Here is a 25,314-nt window from a genome sequence, read left to right on the forward strand (position 1 = left end):
ATAGGAAGGGAGTTTGGGGGAGAATGGATACATGTAAACATATGGCTGAGTCTCTAAGCTGTTCATCTGAAACTATCACAACACTGTTAATCAGCTATATCCCAATACAAAATAAAAAGTTAAAAAAAAGAAAAGAAAAACTCAGTTTCAGAGATCTGGCTGTACTTCATGTTGGTTTATTCTATATTCTAGGTCACACAAGCAATGCATCCTTATCTTGGATCTCTTGAGTCAGTTAATGGCCTTCATCACACGGCTTTCGTCTGCTGCAATATGTAGATCAGTTTCTGGATTAGGGGATGCTATTTGCTTATTCATAACAGAACTACATTATTAGGTGCTGAAATTGGATTGTCTTATGCAAATATTCTTATTTAACCTTTAAACAAAGCCACTGAAATATATATTCTTATTATCCCCATTTTTAGGGGGGAACTTTTGGAAGGTTAAATTGTTTGTCCAAGTTTACTAAGTGGATGATAAGAGGACTTATCATTAAAACATGAACAAACTGGGCACTTCCCTGGAGGTCCAGTGGTCATGACACCCCCATTTCCCATTCAGAAAGTGTGGGTTTGATCCCTGGTTGGAGAACTAAGATACCACATGCTCCAGGGCCAAAAATTTTTTTTAAATATAAACAAACTGACTCCCAAAGACTGTGCTTTTACCACCTATGAATTTCTGCCTCAAAAGCCTCTAGGATGTTCCTAAAGATGATAATTGATCTCATTCATAAATCAGGAGAAGCCAGTGAGGTAGCTCAGAAAAAGTCACCAAGAAATGAAGTAATAAAGTTGACATGAGCCCACACTTAATTTGAGGCAATTCAGACCTCTTCTGGGCATTTATTGGTTTGCCCCCCTCCCATCTATTTTTGCTGGGTTAGACTCTGGGGGCCTTGCATGTAATCTTGGTCTATATATTGCAAATCGAACCTGGTGTCATTCCTGATCATGAATCAAGGAAATGTACTTTTTCCTACAGTTTCTTCTCTACTCCTTTCAGAACTGATTAACCCAATTTTCTCTACACCCCCTTCTGCCTTCTCAAGGAGATACTCTTCTGTGGGTGACTGTGTGGATGGCTCCACTGTGAGGAATTCCCTTTGGCTTCATACCCTCCTGGTCAACCCCCACCCATCTGGCAAATTACCTTGCAGGTGTCCCCTCTTACAGAGAATTTTCTGTTCACTTCTTGTCCCCTTCCGGCATTTCTTACCTTAACCAAGTGAAATAAGTTCTATCTTCCCCAGACTTTCGTAACATCTTCCCTGGAACTTTCTGGTGGCTTTTCTCCATGTGTTCTCTACATGTTCCTCTTTCCTACACTTAGATGGTATTTTGAAGAAAGGAACTCTGTCTCAGGCATCAGGAACGTCCTGTGGTATCTGGTCCAGCGCTCTTCACTCTCTTGGTAGAGACGGTCACTATTTGATGAGTGACAGAATGAATGTGCAACATTAAGAAAGAGTAACTCACATTCTGGTGCCGCTATCCCTGCCTTGGTGACCGTTTCCCCACACCCCAGTTCTCCAGGTGATGCTGACTGAGATTAACTGGCTTCCTCTGATGTTTTAGTTTGCTCCTGTGCTTGACTCCCTGGGAACAGAGATATATATCTTTTATGAGACCACCTGTAGCCTGCACCTCAAGACCAGTCCTGATCTTATTGGGATGGTGCAGAAATATTTTATGTGGAAGACTTTTTTTTCCAATTCAGTTCAGTTCAGTCATTCAGTCATGCTCGACTGTTTGTGACCCCATGGACTGCAGCATGCCAGGCTTCCCTGTCCATCACTAATTCCCAGAGCTTGCTCAAACTCACGTCCATCGAGTCGGTGATGCCATACAACAATCTCATCCTTGGTCGCCCCCTTCTCCTCCTGCCTTCAATCTTTCCCAGCATCAGGGTCTTTTCCAGTCAGTAGTTCTTCGCATCAGGTGGACAAAGTATTGGAGCTTCAGTTTCAGTGTTAGTCCTTTTTTCAATTAGGAGCAGAAAATCTCATCTCACTTCTCTTCTTTGAAGAAAGAAGCCTTTAATTTTCTATTGAGGAAAATCTCTTTTCCCTACAAACATTTGTTTTGCCTTGTGGTCCCAAATGCCAGATATCAACCCCCACCCCCACCGCAGCCCATCCATCAGTAGATTTAGTACAGAAATTTCTTGCTGAGGCAGGAAATATTCAATCCAGCAGAGCTGGCTGGTCTTGCCATGGGGCTGTTAGAGCCAACTAGTGTTCTGAACCTCGGGTGAACCCACAAAACCAAGCTGATTTAGAGCAGTTCCTCCCCGCACTGGCTTGAAACCTGCCTCTTTTTGCCGCATGCTTCCTGCTGGCATGTGGCTTAGGAGTTTACAAGTGGCTGAATACTATACATAGAAAAAAATCGAATCAGGCAACAACGAGAGGACAAGGAGGGAGATCTTTATTTTCCAGGCAATTTAGGTGAAAGCCAACATCCTAACCACCATCACCATGTAAGCTTCAACAGCATTTTCCACGGTGTTGGGGTTGTGAACACAGTATGTGGATGGATTCGAAAACTGTCCACAATATCCTGCTGGTCAGTTTATCCCCACATGCTGTAGACATTCTCCGTGTTCTGCTGCATTTTCGGAGCAGTTGTAGAGTGTAACAAGGACAGCTATCTTGCTTATTCCACCTTGGGAGCAGCCTTTTATCACACTGAGTGTTTGTGTAGCCCTTCATTCAATCAGTAAATATTTACTGAGGTCGTGACTGTGCCCAGGTGCTAGGGACAGAGGAACTTGCATTCATCAAGGTGATTTTATAGTGAGGGAGAGGACATAAACAAATAAACAGTAAATGACTGTACACCAACAACATAAATATGTGGATTTCTTTGTAAGTGTATGAACAACATAAAACAGAACGACTTGGTAGCTACTTTTGGGGGAGAGGGGCGGGGCTGGGGAGAGAGGTTGATTGGCAGAGAAAGTCCCTCTAAAGAGGTATTTTCAGAGCTGACTAGGCATGGGACAAAGTGGCCATGAGCTGCTGCCGGGAGTGGATTTCTGAAGAATGAGAAAGGAAACAGAGAGAAGAGTTCAGAGGCTTATTGGTGGGGGGCGGTCAGCTGAGAGAGGTTGGTGGTTTAGTTGAAAAAGGAAGATATGGACATGGGGGAGAGAAACAGACAAAGAGATGGGTTTATGTCCAGAGAATATTTTCACAGAGCCTAGAGATGCCGAGATGTCGTAAAAAAATTTCATGACGGGTCATTATCCAACACAGTAGGGAAGGTATGAGCTACTTTTGAAGGTTAGTAGACTGGATCACTGAGACACCAAAATATTCTCATTTCAGTCCTTTTGAGACACTCATTCTCCATCCCCCAGTTCTGGGTGGTCACGCAGCCCACCTTCTCAGAGAACAGGATATTTGAAACATGGGCAGGGAAAATAGACTCTGAGTGAAAAATGTCAGTCTCTAAAGGTATGATTCTGTGTATATGACAGTCTCAAAATGACGTAAGTGGGGAGATAGAGGATGAGTCAGTGGTGGTCAGGGATTAAGCAGCCAGTTGGGAGCACGTGACCATGAAGGGCTGGCTTGAAGGAGTTTCGTTCTCGTGAAGAGTTCTATGGTGGTGCTAGTTATGGTGGTGCTCACACACACCTATTAATATACATTTGATGAAATCTGATAGAACCCCATACACACAACTGGTACCTGTGAAAAAATGGTGAGATCAAATAAAATTTTGATAATTGATAACGAACTGTGGGCATGTAAGATGTCATCCTTGGGGGAAGCTGGGAAAGGGTACATGAGAACTCTCTGTACTAATTCTGATAATTTTCAGTTCAGTTCAGTTGTGCCTGACTCTTTGTGACCCCATGGACTGCAGCACACCATGCCTCCCTGTCCATCACCAACTCCCAGAGCTTGCTCAAACTCATGTCCATCGAGTTGGTGATGCCGTCCAACCATCTCATCCTCTGTCGTCCCCTTCTCCTCCTGCCTTCAATCTTTCCCAGCATCAGCGTGTTTTCCAATGAGTCAGTTCTTCAAATCAGGTGGCCAAAGTATTAGAGTTTCAACTTCAGCATCAGTCCTTCAATGAATATTCAGGACTGATTTCCTTTAGGATGAACTGGTTTGATCTTTTTGCAGTCCAAGGGACTCTCAAGAGTCTCTTCCAACACCACAGTTCAAAAGCATCAATTCTTTGGCCCTCAGCTTTCTTTATAGTCCAACTCTCATATCCATACATGACCACTGGAAAAACCATAGCCTTGACTAGACGGACCTTTGTTGGTAAAGTAATGTCTCTGCCTTTTAATATGCTGTCTAGGGCTTCCTCAATGGCTCAGCGGGTAAAGAATCTGCTTGCAGTGCAGGAGACACAGGAGAAACAGGTTCGATCCCTGGGTGGGGAAGATCCCCTGGAGTAGGAAATGGCAACCCACTCCAGTATCCTTGCATTGAAAATCCCATGGACAGAGGAGCCTGGCTGGCTACAGTCCATAGGGTCACATAGAGTCAGATACAACCGAAGTGACTTAGCACGTATGCACACATTGAGGGTCTGTGAAAGTCGCTCAGTTGTGTCCAATTCTTTTTGACCCCATGGATGATACAGTGACTTCATTCTCTCACTCAGGTTGGTCATAGCTTTTCTTCCAAGGAGCAAACGTCTGATACTTTTATGTGAGTCTAAAATTATTTTCAAAAAATTCAACACATAAAAGTAAAAAAAGTTAATAAATAATGCATTCACTGTTTATAAAATGCAGTTTTATATCAGGCTTAGTAATTGCCAAGTTTTAGTAAACAATAACGGAGAAGGTGATGGCATCCCACTCCAGTACATTTGCCTGGAAAATCCCAGGGACGGCAGAGCCTGGTGGGCTGCCAGCTATGGGATCACACAGAGTCGGACACGACTGAAGCGACTTAGCAGCAGCAGCAGCAGCAGTAAACAATAAAGATATATTGGGCTTCCCTTGTAGCTCAGTCAGTAAAGAATCGACCTGCAGTGTAGGAGACCCAGGTTCAATCCCTGGGTTGGGAAGAGCCCCTGGAGAAGGAATTTATAAATAATATGAAGATTAGATTTTCTCACTCTATCGGAATTCCTGGATATGAAAAATAAGAGCCAGTTTTGAACTAAATGCTTTATCCACTTTCAAAAGTAAAATTATTTTAAAGAATCTGTCTTTTTTAATAGCAAGAAAGCACATCTAATCTGGAACATATACTCAAATTCACACAAATAGAAAGTAGATTAGAAGTTACTGGGACTGAGAGGAGAGGAAAATGGAATTTTTTTCTTAATGGACACAGAATTTCTCCTTGGCATGATAAAAGTTTTGAAAATGGACAGTGGTGATGGTTGTACATTTGAATGTAATTAATGCCACTAAATTAGCTGTACACTTCAAAATGATTAAAATGGAAAAGTTTATGTTACATATGTTTTATACTAAAAAATGTAACCCTTCAAAAAAAAAGTACATTTACTTTGAACTATGGGTGCATTTCATATGTTTTACCTGGCACGGCGTAGGAATCCAAAAGTCAGGCTGTCTAGATTTACACAAGTATGAAGGAAATGGCAACCCACTCCAGTGTTCTTGCCTGGAGAATCCCAGGGACGGGTGAGCCTGGTGGGCTACCATCTATGGGGTCGCACAGAGTCAGATACGACTGAAGCAACTTAGCCGTAGCAGCAGCAGAAGATGATCTTGTATAAAAATGGTACTGAAATTTCTGAAAAATAAATGATATGACCCAGGGAGAGAAGGTGGAGAGAGAAAGGAGAGGCAGACTGAGCTCTTTTTCATCCACATTTAGAATTTGTTAAGGAACAGTCATCTAAGGAGGAAGGGCAGGATTAACCAGTGAGACATAAGAAACCAGGAGGGCAGGGTATCCTGGAAGTTTAGGGGAGTTGATGTTTCTAGACAGTCAGGGTGGTTGAGTAAGACAGGGAGGTGGCATGCCCTGAGGAAGGGGATGGGGGGGCGTGATGGGTGACCGTAAGATGAGCAGTGTCCCCACCTCTGGACCAATGTAACGGGACAGACACTGATGGTTGTGGACTGGGGAGGACACGGCAGGGGCAGTGGAGACGGTCCACTGTGGGAAAACGTACAGCAACAGCGATGCAGGTAAGGAGAAATAAGGTGTTTAGAATGGTGGTTGTTTTGAACTGAAACATACCAGAGCACATTTGTGTCCTAGTGGGAGTGACCCAGGAGAGGGAAGTAGAAACAGTGATAAGCCATAGCGTTTGATGCAAATGCTTGAGGGTCCCTGGAGTCACCCTGTCACCCAGGCTCCTCCTCCTGGGAGCTGGAATAAAACGCAGCTCAGCTCCCCGTAAAACTCGCCACCCTTTGTCCCTTCCCAGATCCGAGGACTCCAGTTCCTCCTTCTCCAAGGCTGCAACTTTCATCCTTTCCCTTCCAAAGGCTTGGGCTTTTAAAAGAAATTTTTGTTAACTGTCTTTTGACAGTAGAATCCAAACTCTTGGGACACGGAAGGAAATTCCCTTCCATTCTAGTGCAAAGACCCTACAGACGGCAATGAAAGACACAGCTAAGCATTCACCACTTTATTCTCTTCCATTAATTTTTGAGCAACTCTCATGCTACTTCTGTGTAATTTGCCTTGTTACTCAATATGTTACTAACATTTTCCTATGTCACTTAACACTCATTAATGGCTCCATAGTGTTTCATGTTTTAGACATGTTATAATTTAGTTTACCAATAACTTATTATTAAAGATTTAGTTTCTAATAAATTTAATCTGTTTGTATATCTCTGACTTTTCCCTTAGGACAATTTCCTAGAAGTAGAATTTTGGAGTTAGACGACAAGAACATTTTAAGTACTCAAGAAAACATTGTCAACAGAATACAAATTGTGTGATCATTAATTTACTTGGGTCTTCCTGTTTTGTCCATTCTGCTATTAAAATTGTTTTGCCTTCTGTGGGTCCTTACCGTGGTCTTTTTGATTAGGAAGAAGCAAATAGTATTTGCAAAGTTAAAAGCCTGTGGCTTTGAGTATCCAGCCAGCCTTGGACTTGGTTAAGACTGTGGCCATCCTGTCTCTCAATGAAAAGGAAAGAAAGATTATGAGACTTCTTGTAGAACACCAGTTTTTCTTATCCAAACAGTAGGATGAAGTAAGTGGACACAAAACCAGAAACATATGGATATCTTCCTGGAAATACTCAGAGGTTTATAAAGTGAAAAGAAATATATTTCAAAAGGTGTCTTGAGTTTTCTAGAGATATATTTGTTGTTGCTGTTCAGTTGTTAAGTCGTGTCCGATTCTTTGCCACCCCATGGATTGCAGCCTTCCTCAACACGTCAAGAATATCAGCAAAGGCTTCTTTAGGTCTGGCTTTGCAAGGAAGGGAATGATGACAGACTGTCAATAAGGTTACAGCGTCTACCCCCCGGGACTCATGGTGGGTCACAACAGGGCTGGTCTGGCCAGGCAGCTGAGTGGAGACCCAGTGGCCAAAAGCTGAGACAAATTCAGACTTGATGATATGGTACAGAGTTGTGTCTTCCTTTAGAAGCCAAGTGGTTTTTCTTCTCCAGTTAACAGAGTCGTGGTAACCTTGGCAAGAATGGGGAGATCACATAGAAATCCTGGACAAAGTTTCTTAAAAAAAACCATAAGAAAGGGAGGTTGCATTTTTTTGTTTCACTTTCCCATTAGTCTCTTCAGCCCTTAGCCCACTCCAGGGAATATCTTTTGCCTAAAAATGATGAGTGCACTTCATCAGTTATTTCTATTGGATCTTTATAGTTGCTGGCTCAACCAGAAAATGTTTTTGTCATGAAACACTTTCACAGAATTGGAAGGACAAAAACAAAATATAGCAAAACAAACTACCCCCCTTCTTATACATGCCAAGTTGACTTGTTCACTTTTCAAAAGCCCCAGAAATTTAAGTCAGGCCACAGGGCAGCATGTTTGAGAGGAGACCTCAGAGCGTCAGAGATAGCTTGAGGAATTAAACAAGTTAATAGCTGTAAATTACTTTGAATTATCCTGGCTCATGTAAATGAGGATTACGATGTAAACTCCATTGGGGAAAAGGTCTTTAACTGTTACTGTTTTGCTGAGTTTTTTGTTTTTTGTTTTTTTGATGTGGACTGTTTTTTTAAGTCTTTACTGAATTTGTTACAATATTGCCTCTGTTTTCTATTTTTTTGTTTCTTTGGCCACAGGCCAAAACACATGTGGGATCTTAGCTCCCCAACCAAGGATCAAACCTGCACCCCTTGCATTGGAAGGGGAAGTCTTAACCACTGGACCACCAGAGAAGTCCCTGCCCCCTCCCCAGCTGTTGAACAGCTCATCGAACAGCAACAACTCTGAGTGCATAGTAGGGGCCTGATACATTTTTGTTGCTTACTTTCATTACTGTAGTTTTCATTGGCAAGTTCTCAGCTGCATGCATACTAATATTAGTAATAGCAGATATTTATTGAGTCTTACTCTGCCCCAGGCATTGTGCCAAGATTACCTTTCTTTTTCTCTTTTATTCCCCAAATAACTTCATGAGATGTTATCCCTTTTATGCCCCTGTTATAAATATGGATACTGCAAATCATAAGAGATTAAGTCACCTGCCCAAATCCACATAGCTAGTAAATTAACAACCTGGATTAAAACCAGCACAGTCTGACTCCAGGGCCATCATATGAAATAAAGTAATACTCTGAGGAAAATCAACACGTGAAACATTAAGATGCTGCAGAAGCCTCATCTTATGAACAAAATCTGGAGTGTCTTGAAGAAACAACATGAAGTTAGGAAGATGTCAGTCATCTTTGTTCATGGGGTGGGCTGCTGTTGGCCTTCTGATCTCATCTGGAAGCCAGAATGCTGCCAACCCCTGGGCCTTTCTGCAGGGACCCTGTCAACTGAGTTGTCCTCCTTCACCTGCATTTTAATGTATGACTGAATCTCTTTGCTGTCCACCTTAAACTATTACAACATTGTTAACTGACTATATTCCAATATAAAAGAAATTTTTAAAAAAATTCTTAAAAATTTCAAGACAGCAATAGCAGATTTTTAAACAAACCACAGGACTCTTTTAAAAGCAGGAAGCACCATATATCTGCACAGATGTCACGCCCATTAACTGCTCTGAATTTGCAACTCAAGTAAACAGTCCCTAGAAAAATTTAGAAAAGAGATGATGGTGACTTAGACTAGGCTGATGGCAGTGAAAATGTAGGAAGGTACATGAATTTAAAATATGTTTTAAGGAGAAATGGAGACACAGACAAAGAGGAAAAATGTATAGACACCAAGGGCAGAAGAGGAGGGTGGGATGAATTGGGAGACTGGGATGGACACATAGGCACTGTTATAAAATAGGAAACTAATGAGAACCTACCATAGAGCTCAGGGAACTCTACTCAGTGCTCTACGATGACCTAAATGGGAATGAAATCGAGAAAAGCTGAGATATATGTATACACATGGGCTTCCCCAGGCTTCCCTGGTGGCTCAGATGGTAAAGAATCTGCCTGCAATGTGGGAAACCCAGCCAGGTTCGATCCCTGGGTCAGGAAGATTCCCTGGAGAAGGGAGTGGCAAACCACTCCAGTATTCTTGCCTGGAGAATTCCATGGACAGAGGGGCCTGGAGAGCTACAGTTCATGGGGTCACAAAGAGTTGAACACAACTGAAGAAACTTAGCATGCACCCATGTAATCTATAGCTATCTTTTATAACTTTTCTTGGTCCAGGATCTAATCAAAGACAACAGATGCCATTTAGTTGTCATTTCTCTTTATTTTCCTTTAATCCAGAAAATTCTTTCTTGACTTTGACAATTTTGAACAATCCAGGCCAGTTGGTTTGTGGCATGTTACAGAATTTGGATATGTGGAATGATGTAGAATTTGGATATAGCTGATTGTTTCTTCTTGGTGAGATTCAGTGTATGTATTTGGGTGAAAATGCCATGCAGGCAATGCTGAATCTTTCTCGTGGATCACATCAGAAAGTACCCAAAATGTGTTCCATTAGTATATTTACTAATTTGGATTTTTTATCCAATAGATTTCTCCATTATGAAGGTATTGATAACTGTTCTTCTCTGTAAGTAATTAATAGTTTGTGAATCGCATTTGAGACCACATAACCACCCCCTCCCAGACAACTTTCTTCCATTGGTCATACTTGTTTGGGTCAGTTATTACATTTGTAACTGCAAAATGCCTCACTTACATTTGATATTTTAGAAGGATTATTTGGGAATGAAGCTCTCATCTCTCCTAGGGTTTTTCTGTACTGGTTCAGACAACCTACTACTTTACTGAGTATCTTTTGGGGAAGAGAGCTGAAACCTTAAAAACAATTTTCACTAAGATGTCAAAACCACTTTCATTTTCAGCAGTTTTGTAACCAAATGAACTCCAGAGTTCCATATCATGGCTTGTAGCTGCCATGAGATTTTCAATAGAGACACATTCTTATGTATCTATCCATTTAAATAAATTATCTGTGGATTATTTGACACAAGAAAGTGCCAGTGACCAACCAAAGAAGGCAGCTGCCATAACATAAACAGACCATTATTCTAGCTCATCCTCACAGTCCATTTGGAGTTTAACATTATCAACCACAGATAAGGTAAAAAGTAGTCACAAATATAAAATCACTTAGCAAAATACACTCTCTTCCCAGGGTTTGAGTCCTACAAGAAATCATGACACAGTCTCAGAATTGTTCTCTTCTTACAGCTGAGATAAAATACTGACAGTGAGAAGGGCAACCTGGTCCTCAGGTTATAAGGCTATTAGCGTAGTAGAGTTTAAGCTTTTGGGTTGAGAGACTATAGAAAACATAAATCTTCAAAGTAGTTCAGAATTATTTTCCCACAAAATTGGATTTATCTCTGGGGAGCAACTGGCAATCCTCTGGCTTAAGTCTTGAGATTCACCCTTCAGTTGAGTTCTTTTCCAAGTTACTCTCTTAATGAGCTAAGTTTCTTCTGCATCATTCAAAAAACAAACAAACTAACTAACTAAATAGCCCAGGTCTAGGAAGTTTTAAGAACATTGTCAGTTGGATGTCATTTTTCCTCTCCGTAGTTCTCAAATGCATTTCATTCTACATTGTAGCATGAAAATGACTAGGTTTGGGATGGCACATACGCATATAGTGAGAAAGGAACCAGAAAGGTTATTCAAACAAAAACCTACTGCACGTAGTCTTTGCTTTCTGGGAAAATGGCCTAATTCCAGTCTGGAGCAGAGAGTTCTTGAATAGATCTAGGAAAACACCTCGATGAAGCTTGACAACACACCCTGGAGAAAAGACTGGCAACCCACTGCAGTATTCTTGCCTGGAGAAATCCCATGAACACAGGAGCCTGGGGGGCTACAGTCTGCGGGGTCACAAAGAGTCAGATATGACTGAGTGACTAACACTTTCACTTTTCCCTCTATCACAATGGTATCTTCACTGACAATGTAATCTTTCATGTAATTAAGTGGCAGTAGCTGAGTGGGCACTATCCATCCATTACACACACTCCCCACAATTCGACCCCCAAAGATTGTAAACATGATCTGAATTAGTTCTCATCTTTATCTATTTCACTTTGGGGTGGAATTAAACAGTTTACTACACATCAAATCAGGAGATTGGGGGAAACTGACATCCCGACATAAATTTTAAGAATAGTCTCAGACCATGAAATCTTAAGTGGGATTCTGAGCTAGCTCATCTAACTACCAGGCTAATAACAGCAATAATAACACCAAAATTGTAACAACAATGAACATTTATTAAAACTTTCCAGTGCCAAGCACTTTACGTAATTTAATATTCACTAAAATGTCATGAAGTATATAATATCATCTCTCTTCTATATATAAAAAATGAGATTCAGCAAGGTTAAGGGCTTCCCTGGTGGTTCAGATGGTAAAGAATCCATCTGCAATGCGAGAGATCTGGGTTCTGTCCCTGGGTTGGGAAGATGCCCTGGAGGAAGGCATGGCAATCCACTCCAGCATTCTTGCCTGGAGAATGTCCATGGACAGAGAAGCCTGGCGGGCTACAGTCCATGGTGTTGCAAAGGGTCAGACATGACTGAGTGACTAAGCACCCACAAGGTTAATAACTTGTCTGAATGTCACCTAGCTAACACATGGACAAGCCAGGATTCAACATTAGATGTGCCTGACTCTTCTCTGGCCATGTCTGTCTTTTCATCATTCAGGGGCTCTATGAAGAATTTAATGACATGTTATTGAAGGAGTCCCACACTGGTAACAGGAAACTCTAGTTTTGACCCTACTAATGCCACTCACTAGGCAGGTGACTTGAATGTACCAATTCTCTCTTGCTCATTCACTTGCTGTGCAAAATGGAGATAACCACAGATATCTGGTCTACCTCTCTAGATAGCTGGGGGACTAAAACAACAATGACATGGCTTATACAATTATTTTGAGACAACTGTAAGATCTTATTATTTATAAAGTGAAGTTTGCTTTATAACAGGTGATGATAGAGAAAAATTATAATAAAAGATTGCAAGTAAGGTGTCTTCTAGCAGCCTTCGGTAATCTTCTATACTTTCTAAAGGTAAGCAGAGAGGATGTCTCTAGTCTCTGGAATGTATGAAAAAAGCAATCCTAAATGTGCCATTTCTTGAGCTGATTTGCAATTCTCTAGATTTTCTGTTACAGAGGTAATCATATAGAATCACTTTGAATAAGTTGTAGGAAAGTTATGTCCATAAAAACAGTAATTGTAATAATGTAACGTTATGACTAATTATACTAAACTATAAATATATATTAAGTACTTGTTACCACAGGAAAGAACAAGAACTCTTTTCAATTCTGAAATTACATTTAACGTCACTCTGGGTGACTCAGCTGATTTCCAGCACACACAGTGAAATGAGTAGATTTTGCTTATGACATGTCTGGTCTCAACATAATGCACTTGTAACCAGGGAGGTCGAAGCAAATCAAAATTATGCTTGTTTTTAAAAAGTTCAAACAAGTATAATTTCCCTGGCAAAAGAGTAAGTATTTGTAAGATTAAAGCCTTGTCACTCAGCAAAAATACTTGTTCGTGTGCCAAAAGATCTCAGTCATGCCGGGAATCATTAGTATTGCAACAAAAATATTGTTATAGGTAAATCTACTAATTTACTGACCATTGTTGGATGTGAACAAGTCAAAACATCCTTCTAAAGCCGATATTCAAGACTCTTGTTTTTTTTTTTTCCAAATGTATCATGGAACTGTAAGGATATCCTAATATCTTAATAATGATTATGAAAACAAGCACTTATTTAAAATTTACATAGAACTTGGAATAGTTATAAACATCTTACAAATGCCAATTTTTTAAACTTCTCAATAAGCCTATATGATATTGCATCTCAATTAGTGCTTACTGCATAACAAACCTGGAGAAGGCAATGACAACCCGCTCCAGTACTCTTGCCTGGAAAATCCCTTGGATGGAGGAGCCTGGTAGGCTGCAGTCCATGGGGTCGCCAAGAGTCAGACACTACTGAGCAACTTCACTTTCACTTTTCACTTTCATGAATTGGAGAAGGAAATGGCAACCCACTCCAGTGTTCTTGCCTGGAGAAACCCAGGGGCGGCGGAGCCTGGTGGGCTGCCGTCTATGGGGTTGCACAGAGTGGGACACGACTGAAGCAACTTAGCAGCAGCAGCAGCAGCAGAACAAACCACTTCAAAATGCAGTGGTGTAAACAATGCTATTTTTTTTTTAGCTCATGATTCTGGTGCGCAATCATTTTAGCTGGGCTCAGTGGATGGTCTTGACTGGGCTTATTCTTGTGTATGTGGTCAGATGCTGTTTGATGTGGGGCTGACTGGTCTCAGAGAGGCTCCAAGGGGATTCTTGTCTCTGCTCCATGTTCTCTCTCACTCCCGAGCAGACTAACTGGGCTTGCTCACGAGGTGGTGGGGCAGAGTTCTGAGAGACAGGCAAAGCAGGCAATGCTTCTCAAGGCTCAGGCTTAGAACTGGCACCTTGTCACTTCTGTCATATTTTATTGTCCAAAGCAGGTCATGGATTCAGATAGGATTAAAGAGACTGTGAAGTAGACTTCATTACCTGATGAAAGGATTGCGGACATTTCTGCAGTCTTTCACAAGTAGGTGTTCTTACTGTCTCCATTTTACAATGAGGAAATTGAGGCTCAGAGAGATTATAAAGCCCATTAAGGGCCACACAGCATCGTGCTATTCATTTCTTTCTTTGATCACAGTTATTTCTATGCTACTTTAACAAAAAGGTATATCAATATATTTAGTGATATTCAATTCTGAGTTATACATGATGTACATTTCAGTGTATTGACTTCTGAGGGATAAAGAATTCAAATAAGCTTGAAACTAAACTTTCAAGTGAATTTGCAAAGCTAATTCAAAGTTTAACGTCAACCACCAAGAACACATCAGCACACTAGTACATAAGAAAATGTTACTCTTCTTTTGAAAAGAAAGTTAATACAGGAATTTATCATGCTTTGAAAGGTGGTTTTCCTTTCAATTTTTAGAAGGAAGAAAGTTCTGCCTTCTGCTTTTCTTCAAATATCACAAATAAATCATATGACTCTCCTTTGAGATGGAAAACAGGGTTCTTCTAGATCTTCTGAAGAGTCAGTAACATTTTGTGTGTTTAAATGGTGGGATGCCATGATCCTTCCATAATTCAAAATTTGGCATCAGTACCTATGGAAGACTGGTCACAATGTTCTGTAGGCAAAGAACAGAGCCTTAAAAGTCTTTCCTGACTCATCTTTTTCATCCCTGTCTGGGGTGGGTGCTCCTTCTTAATTCTATGATACCCTGCATCCCATTGGTATTGTACTCACTGCTCTTTCTGGAACGGTCTATTCAACCCTCTTCTCCACTAGGATGTGAGTTCTTTTTTTTAATTTCAATATTAAAAAGTTATTATAATTAAATTCATTAGGGTTTGGTATTTTCACAAAACTAGCTCTTGAATTAGTTATTTTTTTATTGTTTCATAATATTTATTGTAAATTAAGAAAAATTTTTTAAATTTTATTTTATTCTGGAGTATAGCCAAATAACAGTGTTGTGATAGTGTCAGGTGAACAGCCAAGGGACTCAGCCATACTATACATGTATCCATTCTCCCCCAAACTCCCCTCCCATCCAGGCTGCCACATGACATTGAGCAGAGTTCCCTGTGTTGTACAGTAGGTCCTTGTTGGTTATCCATTTTGAATATAACAGTGTCCACCCCAAACACCCTAATTATCCCCCTCCCCAATAGGATGTAAGTTCTTCAAGGACAAGAACTGAGCATTGCGCATATTTGGATGTCCAACAGTAGCCCAATGTCCACTGCCATTAAGCAGTGTTCATTAAACAATTGGTCAAGGAGGGAGTGGATGAATGGGATGATATACTGAATTTCCAGTGAGTGGGACCCTCCCTAGAGGCAGAACTCATAGGAAAATGTCTAGAAAGGAGGTGTGCCTTCTTGCCACAAGGTATAATTGCACTGGCCTGCAGGCTGGGTGGGGACTGTTGGCAAGGCTGTGCTCTTCCCTGCAAGGGCTGCAAGCATAGCCCCCAGCTTTTCTGGCTCCTGTTCCCCAACTGCTGGGAGCACACAATTTCGTGGTACAAAGCGGGAAAGGGCTTAAAAGATTCATTTAGCTTCTCAGACATCAAAAAGCTCTTACAAAATAATATTCTGATGAATGAAGGGTAAATTAGTAGGCAACATGTGGATTAGAAGTCCCTGGAGCTCAAATGGATGAGAAACCTGAGGGGCCAAGCATCTGCCCTTCTGTGGTTAGAGTTTCTCAAATAGACTTGTCGAAGTCTCTCTCCAGACACACTGCAGGCTTCCCTCCATGCCGCCAGGTGGGCCAGGCAGGTCTCCAGTGGTCCCCACAGCCGGGCTCCACACCCAGTGAACGAGGGCCCAGAGGAATGAGATAGGATCCTGCGCTCAGGGAGTTTTCCTAAACTCATGGCTTTACCAGTGGCCCCTGGAGGGGTCTGTTCCTGGTGGGATTATTTTGGGTCAAGTAGAAAAGAGCAGGTTTATTGCTTTGCCTAGCAAAGGGAGCCACAGTGGGCTAGTGGTGAGGTAAGAGGGACTCACTATTATCACCCTTTAGTTCCAAGTGGTCTGGGGTCTACATGCTTGTGAGCAACATATGGTTACCTTCTCCCACCTGGAGGGGGTTTCAGTACCTGAAAAATTGCTCAAAGATAGTGTTGTGTGTATCTATTGATGGAGAAGCAGATCTTTGTCCCGAGGCTGCACTATTGTTTCTCTTGACTGTTTCTTCCTGGTCTTGCATCCCCTCTCTTCCCTAATTAACAATGACTTGAATCTGCCTCTTGGATCTCAGGGAAGGTCATGGAGGCTAAATGAAGCCTATTCTCGTGTAAGCAAAGGAACGGAGGACACAGAACATCTTTGTGCCCAGGAACCCTACAGGGTCCTGCTTGGTATCAGTGTCCAGTTGGAGAAAAACATTTCTGGCTCTTCCAGGGGAGAGATTTGATAAGCTGAAGTGAATATAAAGATGTGATCAGAAAGATGTAGAAACCAACCTGGAGGAACTGATCTTGGAGGAGGAGCAAGTTGGTGATGGGCTCCGTGTCTGAGACAGTGGCAGTGTGTGGTCCATCACAGTCGTCATCACTCCCTCCTGCTTGCCCGTGTGCTCCCTGGCACTCTTGAGATGCTAGTGGAGAATGTCACATCTGAGCATCATGGGTATTGACTGAAAAGAAATGCACAATCTGATCCTTGTTGCAAAATCTCCTTTATATCTTGGCCTCTCCCTTGCCTCTTTGGAGCAGTCCCACAGAGTTCCCTGAGAGGCTGTGTCCCTGGATTAAGTCCTCAGTGTTATCTGCCAAATAAAACAGAATTCTCAACTTTTAGGCTGTGCATTTTTTTTTGTTTTCAGTCAACACTGAAAAAAGATCAGGCCCTATAGACTGTAGCCCTCCAGGCTCCTCTGTCTTTGGGATTCTCCACGCAAGAATACTGGAGTGGGTCATCATGTCCTCCTCCAGGGAATCTTCCCAATTCAGGGATTGAACCTGCATCTCCTGCAGCTCCTGCATAGCAGGCAGCTTCTTTAAAACGTTGAGCCACCAGGAAAACCCAGAACATCAAAAGACTAATGTTAATTTAAAAAAATTTATAGCCCAGACATCTCAAGTGAATGAATTTAGCACTTTTCTATGTGAGGGAAGACACAAGGGCCTGGACTCACTGCAGTCATTCTCTTGATGTGTACGGTAGCGATCTAGGGCCAGTATCCTATTCCCTCCATCCTGAATCTCCATGGAGTGCACCACTGGCGTAGCTAAAATGTGATGGCTTGATAGCTGCAGCACCCTTTGTTTACTGGTATGGCAAGTGACATTTTTTTTTTTTTTCATTGACACAAGAGAAGTACTTTTCTAACCCTATGACAGGATGTCATCGAGTTTTTGTTTGAAATTTCTCACTGATGAGAAGACCACTCCCTTACAAGGCAGCCTGTTCTTGTGAACAATTCTCAACAGAAACCAACACAACATTGTAAAGCAACTATACCCCAGTTTTAAATAAAAGAAATCTGAGTCCCTGTCACATTGAACTTGTGGCCCCTCATCTTGCAGAAACACAGGTTAGGTCTTAAAGAATGTATCCGTAGACAGACCTTTGGCCCCTGGGTACCCTCACATGTCCCTGCTCTTCTGAATTGATTTCCAGCTCCTTTACCCTCTAGTCTTTGATGTGACTTTAGTTTATCAAAAGCTTTCCAAATTATCATACCCTAAGCCAACTACTCTTCCCATGAAATGTCTGTGTTCCCAAAGTACTTCACATCATTATTTTTTTTATAACATGTAACATGGATCATCTCAATGAGAAGTTGGTGGTGTGTGGCTGAGAGCTAGAGGTTCAGGCTGCCAGCTAAAGACTACTGTAAGAAATGTACACAGATATCTTTGTGAACTTATTCTGTCTTTGCACCCTAAAAACAATCACCAGGCTTATCAAAGCTAGAGTGAGAAAAAGAAAATCAAATACTAAACAGACTCTGAATTGCATGGACTTCCAGGTGGTGCTAGTGGTAAAGAATCTGCCTGCCAATGCAGGAGATATAAGAGATGCTGATTCAATCCCTGGGTTGGATAGATCCCCTGGAGAAAGAAATGGCAACCCATTCCAGTATTCTTGCTTGGAGAATCCCACAGACAGAGGAGCCTGGCAGACCATAGGCCTTGGTGTTGCAAAGAGTCAGACATGACTGAAGTGACTTAGCATGCAGGCACATACACAAGAGTCAGAGTTTCAGAGCCAGAAAAGTAAGTCACAATAGCTTTGACAACCACTGGCAGAAAACAAAGGAAAACAAGGCCTATTGGGCTGTTGCTGTGTCTGCTGGTCCACCCGCTCTACACCGACCACTTCCTCATCAGGACCACTCCAGGAGCTGATGGCATGTTTGTAAGTCCCATGGAGCAAAAATGGTGAACAATGAGTTGACCTCTTAGATCCAATTTGCCTTACAAAAGCTTGCCTCATAGAAACAAAATCCTGTCCTAAAGCTATGATTTTACCTTTAAGAGATATAGAGTCTGTCCTATGCCCTATTTTCTATCAATGAAGCCTAATTTCTTTAAAGTGCACTCACTGTATCATTGTAAAGGGCAGCAGCCTTAAGAGGCTGGGAAGAGCTGGTACCTCCCGTGCACTGGGCTATGCTCAGTAGCTTCAGTCATGTCTGATTCTTTGTGATCCAGTGGACAGTAGCCCATCAGGTTCCTCTGTCCATGGGATTCTCCAGACAAGAATACTGGAGTGGGTTGCCATGCCTGCTTCCAGAGGATCTTCCTGTCCCAGAGATCAAACCAGCGTCTCTTATGTCTCCTGCATTGGCAAGTGAGTTCTTTACTACTAGCATCATTTGGGAAACCCCCTGTGTATTATCCTTGCCCATCTTTATGCCTGGCCTGTCTTCCTATGGTAAGGCTTTTTGTACCTTATCTTGATAACTGGGAAAACTGAGCAAACTGAAGTTTCACATGAGGTGAAGCAGTGCATTAATTAGAAATTATTTCTCTGTATAGATGGGTTCAGTCTATCATTATCAGGTTCAGTAACTGGGGCTCTAGCTGCAAACAAATAAAAATTGCTTCCCCACGCTCCATCCAGTGAGCAGGGCTTCCTGCTGTCTCTCCACTGCACTGAAAAGCAGCTGTGGTGGGCTTCTCATCTTCTATTCCCAAACTAGAAAAATTAACGTTGTGGTCTTAACAACTACCTAGATTGGCTATTTTAGAAATCAGGGATGCTGAAGGCAAGCCGTGACTGGAGGGCATGGCCTCAGGATGTGAAATACAGCAAATGGCATCCCCTCCCTTTGCTGGAGAGGGTTCTGCCCACATCCTGTGTCTCATCTCGCTGGGACCACTCACTCCGGAGGATGCTACTTCCCTCTGGGATGCTCAGTTCAGTTCAGTTCAGTCGCTCAGTCGTGTCCAACTCTTTGCGACCCCATGAATCACAGCACGCCAGGCCTCCCTGTCCACTAACTCCTGGAGTTCACTCAGACTCACGTACATCGAGTCAGTGATGCCATCCAGCCATCTCAGCCTCTGTCGCCCCCTTCTCCTCCTGCCCCCAATCCCTCCCAGCATCAGAGTCTTTTCCAATGAGTCAACTCTTCGCATGAGGAGGCCAAAGTACTGGAGTTTCAGCTTCAGCACCATTCCCTCCAAAGAAATCCCAGGGCTGATCTTCTTCAGAATGGACTGGTTGGATCTCCTTGCAGTCCAAGGGACTCTCAAGTCTTCTCCAACACCACAGTTCAAAAGCATCAGTTCTTTGGCGCTCAGCCTTCTTCACAGTCCAACTCTCACATCCATACATGACCACTGGAGAAACCATAGCCTTGACTAGACGGACCTTTGCTGGCAAAGTAATATCTCTGCTTTTCAATATGCTATCTAGGTTGGTCATAACTTTTCTTCCAAGGAGTAAGCGTCTTTTAATTTCATGGCTGCAGTCACCATCTGTGGTGATTTTGGAGCCCCCCCCGCCAAAGTCTGACAGTGTTTCCACTGTTTCCCCATCTATTTGCCATGAAGTGATGGGCCCAGATGCCATGATCTTCATTTTCTGAATGTTGAGCTTTAAGCCAACTTTTTCACTCTCCTCTTTCACTTTCATCAAGAGGCTCTTTAGTTCCTCTTCACTTTCTGCCATAAGGGTGGTGTCATCTGCTCATTCCACTGCTAACTAAAACGACGATAAAGATGAAAATGCCCTAAAATTAAGCATGGCTTTAGTTTTTCCAGTCCTCCCAACCCCTGGCAACCAAAGCACTGCCGCTTCTCAGTGTCTGGATGTGAAAAAGCTCGGTCCCTGGTCCCCCTGCCAACCACCACCGCATTCCTCCCATGGGACACAAAGCAGCGATGGGAGCGAGGATTCATTTCAAAGAAAGAGTGAAAGATGGAGCTCTTAGCTGGTGTCACTTAATCTGTGATGGCATAAAGCAGGCTCTTTTCTGTTTACTGGACACTGATCCGAGATCGGGTGACGGCCAGGGAACAGGAAACGGGACTCGTGAGAACACCCCCCCTCCCCCTCCCACCCCGACTCCCCGACACGAGGCAGGCGGCGGGGGGGGGGGGGGGGGGGGGGGGGCGGGGAATGGCTTCTCTTCCCGGCCAACCAGTGTGATTATGCTTCCCTCCTCCTCGTCGTGGAAGTGATGAAAGCTGCCCTTCCAGCTCCAAAGCCAGTCCTGACTGCACTGCACAGATGGGGCTGGGGAGCAGGGTTCTAACCCAGGCAGGGCCTCCTCTGAGAGCAGACCTGCTGGGAGTGGGGACCCTTCGCTCAAAGCCTGGGGATGCAGACTCCGCCCTTCACCTTCCCTTTTTCCGTGACTGTGGTCGTACCTGGGTAGGCTGCAATCTCTGTAAGCCGGATCCCCTTCATTTAGAAAACTCACGGCATTCAGCTAGAGCTAGATGACTCTTAGGGACAGCTCCATTTCTGGGGCTCTGTTCCTGGGGTTCATTCATGAATTCATCATTCACGTGATGTCACTGGGCTTGGGGTCTATGATACAGAGAGAGGGACTAGATTTCCTCCATGGGTCCTCATTCTGTATCCTTTTTGCTTGCTTATCCACCCATTGCTGCTTCTTTTCCACATACAAATTCCTGAGCAGATGTCTCTGAAGGCAAAATTTCAAGACTAGTCAATAATTTTTTTTTTTTAGACCTGGACTTGCTTATTTCTGTCTCTGCAGCATGCAGTGGCACAGACACTCAGTAGATGTTTGATGAGTGAATCCATTTCACTGGATGTGTTGTGATGAGTAAGTAAGCTTGCAAATCAGAAACTGGGCCTATGGTCCAGTCAGGAGAAGGGTGATGCTCTGGGAAGAGATGCTCAGGGGCATCTTAAGAAATGAAGGCTCCTGAGCCATCAACCCAACTCTTGTGGTTCGACTTATTTCTGAACACTTTATGACCAAAACAAAGTATGCTAACAAGTGTGAAAATTCAGACATTTTTTTCAGATAGTGAAAATATTTGCTCTTCTCGGACATACAATGAACCTTAATAGGAGGAATGATAGGAATAACAAAATACAGAAAAGGGCAAAATACCTTATCTTTCATTACTCAGGTTCAACGCTAGTCAACGTTAGGTGTCACAACATTTATTAAAAGAGAGATTACATAACCGCAGTAGGGGGCACCACCCAAAGTAATTACCTTCTACCTCAGAGGAAACTGTTAGCTACTCAGTCGTGTCTGACTCGTTGTGACCCCATGGACAGTAATCTGCCAGGCTCCTCTGTCCATGGGATTCTCCAGGCAAGAACACTGGAGTGGGGATCTTCCTGACCCAGGGATTGAACCCAGGTCTCCTGCATTGCAGGCAGATTCTTTACCAACTGAGACAGCAGAGAATGAAAATCCATTTATAATTTCAGTTCCAGAGATAATCACATTTCAAGTAATCAGGCAAATCTAACAGGGAAGAGAGGCTGGGCGAGCCACGAGAGGCTCAGGAAGAGCCCAGCCTGCCAGGACTCTGGGTGCTGGGAGGGGAGTCCCACGGATCTGTGAAGACTTGAGCCTTTGGCAAAGCTCAAGGCATGAAAGCTCGGTCCTGTCCCGGGAGGGTCTGTGTACTGACCCAGTGGTACTGACTTAGGAACCAGCTGAGGCTCTTCTCTGCAGTTATTTCTGAATCTGAGAAAATAGCACCATCTGCAAAGACCCAGGGGCCTCATCTCTAGACAGGAAAAATCCCCCTTATTATCTTCTTAAATGATTTCCTGTAGGTTCCCCTCCAGCAAAACCACTAAGCTCCCGCTGATCCGGCTCCCTCTGACTCATGGGGGGACCAAACTCGGGAAAGGAAGCGCGAGCCCCAGAACCTGGTGCAGTGTGGCGTGTGCGTTGGTTCAGGCTGGTGTTACAGAAAATGGAGGCGTTTTCCCTCAAAATCCTGACAGGAAGTGGGTGCAGACAGTTTGCTGGGGGACCCGGCTCTGGCACTGTGTGGGTGTCGGAGGGGGTGGGGTGGGGGGTGGGGGGGTGCTGTCCCACGTGGTGAAGCCTCCCTCTGGCAATAGCTGAACCAAACTCCACCCCGCCTCAAACACATACCCGGCCCCAGTTTGAGGCTATGAGCATGCGGGATCCCCATGGGGACTTTTGTGTACCTTCAGCCTTTTGGTGTCCCAAGTCTATCAGCGTCCAGTAACTACAGAACAGCTTGTCATCCCACAATTCCACACACACACACAGTCTCGTATACATCTCTAGGATTGGGGTCAATATGCCCATTCGGCAGGTGAGGAAACTGAGACTCAGAGAGGTGATTTCACTTGCTAGATTTGCTGGCTACAAGAGATGGGGGCAGCTAGGTGGAGATTCTGGATGGCCCATCTCTGTGGAGGTTTCTGCGCCATGCACCAGACCATGTTAAGCTTTAATTTCCAAGAATCGGCTCCTGAGTTCCACACTTCTCACAGGGCTCCTCCCAGCCAGGGCAGTCTCCCCTGCCTTGTAATTTCACGGACACCAGATGGGAGCCTCCAGCAGACAGTATCTTCTTACTGGAGCCCAGGGTTCCGCATTCCGTTTGCCTCACGGTGTTTGTGGGTGTCTTGGCAAAGTTTGCGTATCTCCAGGGAAGGGAGGAGCAGGAAGATGCTGTAAGGAGAGGTAGGGAGAAGGTCAACATTGGCTTGTGTGGGTGGCCAGGCATCCTGGAAGGGCCCTCAGCCGCAGGAGAGCTGGTCTTGCCACTTGCCTACTCCCTAACCCCTACCCCCCAACTCCACTCCCACCCCACAGCTTCAGTCATATTGCTTCTCCTATTCAAGATGATTAGCCCATGCAAGGCAGCACTATGGGTCCGCTGCGTGTGTGCATTAATGGGTGAGGTTAAGACCACCCGAGGGAAGATGCAAGAGACATTCTGACCCCACTGGTGCTAGAAAGCCAGCACCTGAGGTTCCTGGCATGGATGCTGTGGACCGCACTTGCCCTGCCCCGGATGTTCTGGAAAGTTCAGTGGATTTGCGTCCCCTACCGCATCCCCCTTTTCACACAGCACTGCATTTCCGGAGCTGTCCTTCCTCCAGGCTGTTTCTGAAGTGCCCTGTCCTTTCTGCAGTACACAGTGTGGGGGAGTGTGCTTTGCTCTGGGCTCTGTGTCCAGCTCCAAGTGACAGGTCTCACTATGTTAGAGGAACGTGGGCTTTTGCCTCTGTCATTTCTCTTTTGCCATCGAGCGAGCTGGATCCACCCTTTCCAGTGCATCTGGAGGTGGGGGCTGACTTGAATCTTCCTTCCACTCATGTTGGTTCCATGATCCATGTTCACTGTAATGAGCGAAACTTCTGTTGTCAGGACATGAAGAGCTTGCAACACAGAGCAAAACCCAGAGAAATAGACCGGTGGGGGAGTTTCTCAACTTGTTCACTGTTTTTATTTTCCTTTTCTTAGGTTTAAAGAAGCCCAAGAGTTTGTTTTTACAAGCTTCTCCCCCATCTTCTGCATGCTAGGGCTCTTTGAAATATGTTCCTGTGATAAAAATCTCAAAAGCTAAACTATAATCAAACTTGGATATCTGCAAATCATCTGTAATGTAAAACCAGACACCGCCACATTGTTTACAATCTTCTTTTCCAAATCAGAGCAGAGGAGTGGCTTTTTGCCAGACTTTGGGAGAAATTTCCATTTGCTGAGTTTTTTTTTTCCCCCCACAATATATTGGTGCAAATTAGATATTGCATGTTACAGAATATACACTTGCACACCTTCATTCTATATTTCGTCTTTCAAAAATATCGTCTTAGACTTCAAAGTGGTAGAAATTATTTCTGACTTAATGCTTTCTACTCTGTCTTCATTTTAGCCATCACGTCCTCTCTGGGTTACTTTTCTAAGTTTGTTTATTTGGTTTTGTTTTTCTAAGCAGGAAGAACAGAGTCTCAACACTGGTGCATTTAGAACAGTGAAAATAATAGGTCAAACTTTAGCAGTTACTTATCTGTATTAGAGTGCAGAAGAGTCATGTGTGATTCCAGGCAGCCAGAGATTGTGAAAAGAGACAGTTACCTGGAGCTTTGGAATATGTTTCTGGTCTTGCGGTTCTCTTTGGGATGAAACTAGGTGGCTCCTCCAAGAGAACTGATGGGAGCTCCGGCACTGCAGTGTGCTCTCTGTTGCTCCCTTCCTGCTGGGCAGAGGCTCAGCCACTTCTCAATCCCACACTAAGCAGGGCTTCATCTCTTCCAGGTTTCCTGGAACCAGGAACTGGATAAAGGTTCCTGGTTACAAAAGGCCTTCCCAACAGGGTAGACGCAGACTGTGGTGTTGGCCAAAGTCATAATGTAAAGTAGAAAGAGTGGATAGGTATTGAAGCAGATGAAGAGTGATCATCACACAGTAACCTGGTATATAAATAGCGGACCCGGAGTCCTAAGACAGGAAGACATGCTGCAGAAAAGCTATCCTATGGGGAGTCCAAATGAGGATGGGCAGCAGGGGTCATGGATCTCCAGTGCTGTGGCCACTGAAGGATTCATCAGAGGCTTCCCTGGTAGCTCAGATGGTAAAGAATCTGCCTGCAATGTGGGAGACCCAGGTTTGATCCCTGGGTGGGGAAGATTCCCTGGAGGAGGGCATGGCAATCCACTCCAGTATTCTTGCCTAGGAAATCCCATGGACAAAGGAGCCTGGTGGGCTACAGT

This window comes from Ovis canadensis, chromosome 13 (assembly GCF_042477335.2).
Source record: "Ovis canadensis isolate MfBH-ARS-UI-01 breed Bighorn chromosome 13, ARS-UI_OviCan_v2, whole genome shotgun sequence".
In the NCBI taxonomy this organism is placed as follows: Eukaryota; Metazoa; Chordata; class Mammalia; order Artiodactyla; family Bovidae; genus Ovis; species Ovis canadensis.